The sequence below is a fragment of the Emiliania huxleyi genome, assembly GCF_000372725.1.
Source record: "Emiliania huxleyi CCMP1516 unplaced genomic scaffold EMIHUscaffold_75, whole genome shotgun sequence".
In the NCBI taxonomy this organism is placed as follows: domain Eukaryota; phylum Haptophyta; order Isochrysidales; family Noelaerhabdaceae; genus Emiliania; species Emiliania huxleyi.
Genome location: NW_005196379.1, coordinates 538,496 through 543,329, shown reverse-complemented (window position 1 = coordinate 543,329; position 4,834 = coordinate 538,496).

Sequence of the window (4,834 nt, the reverse complement as noted above, 5' to 3'; positions counted from 1 at the left end):
CCGCTCCTCACGCTCATCCTGGCCGACGGCGAGCGGCTCGTGACGCTGCTCGTGCCCGCCTCGCTCCTCCACTTTGCGGGCTCGGTGCTCCGCTCCCCGCTCTCTGCCCTGCTGCGGCGCGCCGCCTTCTACTTTGGCTTCGAGCGCGGCGCGCCCGTCGACGCACAGCTCGTCGCGAGGCTCGAGCGGGCGCGCGCCGAGGGCGGCACCGTGCTCGCGCCCCCGGCGGCAGTCAAGTCCTTCCTGCTCAAGTTCCTCGAGCTGCACCGCGAGATCGCGCTCGCGCCGCCGCCGCCGCCCACCGGCGTGGTCGGCCTGCTCAGCAGCCTCCCGACGCCGCTGCGCGTGCCGCGCGCCGCCGCGACCGAGCTCGACTCGGCGACGAGGCAGCTGCGGCTCTGTGCGCGGGTGCTGCGGCTGTGGGGCGGCGGCGTGCTCGTGCTGGACGAGGTGGACTGGCTCCTCCACCCGCTCAAGTCGGAGCTCAACTGGCCGCTCGGCGGGCGCGAGCCGCTCGACTTTGCAAAGAGCGCGAGCCTCGGCTCGGGCATCCGCTGGCAGCTGCCCTTCCAGCTGCTCGACGGCCTCCTCCTCGCCCTCACCGGCCGCGCCGCCGACGCGGGCCTTGCGCCGTCGACGGACGCCATCGCGGCTGCCGAGGCGCTCCGCGCGGCCATCTCGGCCGGCAGGAGCGCGCACGAGGTGCAGCTGACGCCGCATTTTGTGCTGCTCAGCCGCAGCTGGTACGACAGCGCAATGCTGCCGCCCCTCTCGCGCTGGGCCGTCGCGTGGCTCGTCAAGATGGGCATCACCGCCATCCCGCCGGCCGCCCTCGCCGAGTACGTGACCCGCCGCGTGCCCGCGGCGGGCAGCGCCCCGCCCGACGCGGCGGCGGGCGGCGTCGGCGAGGCGGAGATGCGGAGGGCGCTCACCGACGACGCCTTCAAGCTGCTCAACCTGACGCGCGACTGGCTCGTCTCGCTGCTTCCGCACGTGCTGGGCAAGGCGTCGCGCGTCTCGTTCGGCCTCCTCTCGGCCTCCTTCCTCCGCTCGCACCCGACGACACCGCTCTCGCGCCGCGTGCTCGCGGTCCCCTTCGTGGGCAAGGACTGCCCCTCCGAGTCGTCGCAGTTCTCCCACCCCGACGTCGCCATCGGCCTCACCATCCTCGCGTACCGCTACGAGAAGCTGCGCTGGGCAGACTTTATGCGCGTGATGCGCGAGCTGCGCGCCGAGCTCAGCGTCCAGATCGGGCCATACAAGCTCCGCCCCGCCTCCCTCACCTTCGCCGCGTGGGTCGCCGCCGCGGGGGGCCGCGTGCGCGGCGCCGTCGAGCAGCACCCCCCACCGCGCGCGTCGCTCGGCGCCCTCGCCGAGGCGGCGATGGGCGCGAGGCGGTGGGCGCGAGCCAGCCGGCAGGGGCGCGACGCGCAAGGCTGCGGCAGCCCCGCCGCCGCAGAGGAGGGGGAGCGGCGCGGGTCCGCCCAGGCCGAGCTCGACCCGCGCCTGACAAGGCCGCGCCGCGACGCCATCGCCTCGCAGATCGGCGCCCCGAGCCTGCTCCGGGTGGGGACGTGCCGCGCGTCGGACGTGGCGGGCGACGAGTCCGACCCCGGCGCACACGAGTCGCCGCTTTGCTCGCCGGGGTCGCTTCGCTCGAATTCGCTCCGTTCGCCCGGCGCAGTGAGCGTGGCGTCGTCGGCCGACCCGGACGGCGGCGCGACGCTCGAGGTGCCTGCGCTGCACTTGCTCGAGATGAGCGACGCCGAGCAGATGGAGCCGCTCTTTGAGCTGCTGCGCGGCGAGCCGGCGCTCGCGCGGCACCACCTCGAGCGGTACGTCTTCCCGGCGACGATGTCCTTCTCGTCGCTCAAGCTCTCCGCCTCGGGGCAGGAGCTCGGCGGGGCCATCGTCTTTGGCTCGCGGCTCGGCTTCTCCGGCACGCCGTCCGAGCTGCTGCCCGAGGAGCTGGGCACGCCCACCTACGAGGAGGGCGACGACGCGCGCATGCTGACCGTCCTCACCTCCTCCGCCGCCCTCTCCCACGAGCTGCTGCGCCCCGGCTGGAATGCGCGCGCCATCCTGCGGCGCGCCGCGACGGCCGAGCCGCGCCGGCACGCGCTCATCGACACGGGCGCGCTGGTGACGGGCCTCTCCAACGCGGAGGCGGCCTCCTTCCTCCTCTCGACGGGGCTGAGCTCTTTCGAGGCGTGCGTCTACCTTGAGGGCGGGCGCAAGCTCGTCCTGCGGCGCGGCGGCGGGCCGCCCCTCACCCTGGAGCGCTGCGGCGTGCAGCCCGCGCGACGCTTCGTCTTCTTCGACCACGTGCACACCACCGGCACCGACGTCGAGCTCCCCGCCCACGCGCGCGCCTTCCTCACCGTCGGCAAGGACGTCACCTTCCGCGACCTCGCGCAGGGCGCCTTTCGCATGCGCCGAGTCGGGGCGGGACAGCGCGTCACGCTGCTCGTGCCGCCGGAGCTGGCGCGGCAGATCCGCGAGCAGGCGGCCCTCGGCCGGTGCGACTCGCCCGAGGCCGCCGCCGCCGCCGCCGCCGCCGCGTGTGCGAGCGATAACGCCGCCGCCGCCGCCGCCGCAACCGCCGACAGCCCCGCGGCTTCCGGCGGCCGCGCCGGCTCCGACGGCTTCCTGCGCGACGCCTGCGCGTGGGCGGTGGTCAACGGCTTGGCCTCCGAGTCGCTCCAGCTGGCGCGGCTCTGCCAGCAGTCGCTGCGCGACGTTTGGCGGTGCGCGGCGATGCGCGTGCTGCTCCGCGCCGCCGACGCGTCGCCCGCGATCGCGCCGCCCGCCGCGCAGCTCGCGCGGCTGATGGACGTCTTTTGCGAGCGGATGTCAGCTGAGGTGGCCAACTGCGTGCCGCCGCTCGAGCGGACGGGCGACATCCTGGACCGCGAGGCGCGGCTATACACGGCCTGCCTTGCCGATGGGGGCGCGGAGCTCTTGCCCAAGGAGCGCGAGACGCTCTCGCGGCTGCGCGCGCGCGCCCTCTCCTCCGCGGGCTCCGGCGTCGCGGCCGGCGCCTCGGCGGTGGTGTCCATGTCGATGGCGGCGGCGGAGCGCGAGCTGGTCGCCGAGGTGGTCGCGGAGCAGGAGCAGGAGCAGGAGGTCGAGCAGACGCACGAGCAGCTCGCCGAGGTGGAGATGGCCGTCGCGGCGGTCGAGGACTTCCCGCGCGAGGCGTGGGCGCGCGACGCGCCGCCGCCGCAGCCGTGGCCCCTCACGGCGCTGCGCGAGCCGTGCGGCGCCGACGGGGGCGCGCCCGGGCCCGCCCCGTTCTACCCGGCGCGCCGCTTCCGCTCGTCCGTCATGTGCCGCGAGGCCGTGCCGCCTCTGCTCCTGCCCGAGTTTGTGCAGCTCTCCGCCAACCTCGCGCCGGCCGAGCCGGCCGCCAAGCCGCGCCGCCTCAAGAACATCTCGCTTGTGCTCGACTGGGTGCCCGATGCCGCCAAGCTGCTGCCGGCGCCCGACCTGCTCTGGACCACCGAGCCGCCGCCGCTCACCGCGCGGCAGGAGCGACGCGTGCGGGACGCGTTCGCGCTCTTTGACGGCGACGGCGACGGGCGGCTCGACACGGCCGACATCCTGCGCGTGCTGCACGCCCTCGACGTGGACGTCGCGCCGCAGGCCGCCGCCGCAAGGGTCGCCGCCTCGGCGGCAGCGGCGGCCGCCGCCGCGGGCAGCAGCCTGCTCGAGCGGGCCCTTGGCGCTGTGGGCGCCGCCGCGGCAAGGCAAGCGGCGGCGGCACCGGGGGGGGCGGGCGAGGACGGGGCGGGCGGCAGCGACGCGTCCGCGCTCAAGCTGGAGGTGTGTGCCACCGGGCCGGAGGGGCGGCTCGCGCAGCTGCTGCGCGCGGTGGAGACGGACGCCGACGGGCGGGCCTCGCTCGAGCAGCTCGAGCGCGCGCTGCGGTCGCACGCCTTTTACCAGCTCGTCACGGGCCGCTTCCTCGTCGCCGTCTCCCTGCCCGAGGCCGAGGCGTTGCGTGCCGCGCTGCACGCGGCGCGGCGCAGCCCCGGCGGCCGCCTCGCCGCCGCGCCGCGAGCCGAGCTGGCGCTGCGGCACGGCGGGCGGATCCTCGACGGCACCGTGGCGTTCGTGGACGCGTCGCTGCCCGGCGCGGATGCGAACGGCGGTGGCGGCAAGGACTACCTCGGCGGCATCGCGCACCAGTGCTTCCGCTTCCTGGATTCGTCGCTGCAGTACGAGGCCGAGCCCGCAAACATGCTGCTCCGCGCGCTGCAGTCCAACGGCATGGTGCACCGGCGCAACGCCTTCGCCTCGATCCGCCACTGTCGCCGCCGGCGGCACGCCGACTGGCGGCAGCACTCGGTGGCGCGGGTGCTTACGACCGAGGACGAGTACCAGATCCTGCACCTGCGCGCGCTGCTCGCGCGGGTGTGCCGCCTCATGGCCCGTCGGCGCCTCTCGCCCGCCGCCTTCTTCGCCGCGTGTGACCGCGACCGCGATGCGCACGTCTCCTGGTCCGAGCTGCAGACCGGCCTCCGCTGGCTCGGCCTGAGCGCGCTCGACGAGACGGTAGTCGAGCTCTTCCTCTTCCTGCGCAAGGGCGCGCTCGCCGACCCACCGACGGCCCCCCGCTCCTCTCGCGGCGCGACTTCCTCGACCCGGTGGAACAAGAGGGCGCGGCGGCAGCCGACTGGCACTACGAGCCGCCCGGGGACGTCGGGGAAAAGAGCTCGGGCGGGGCCCGCCGCCCCCGATCCGGCCCGGAAAGGGGGGGCGGCGGGAGCCCGCCGGGCCCCGTTCGCCGGGGAACGGCCAAGTCCGTGGCCGGAACCCCCCCGCCCCTTCG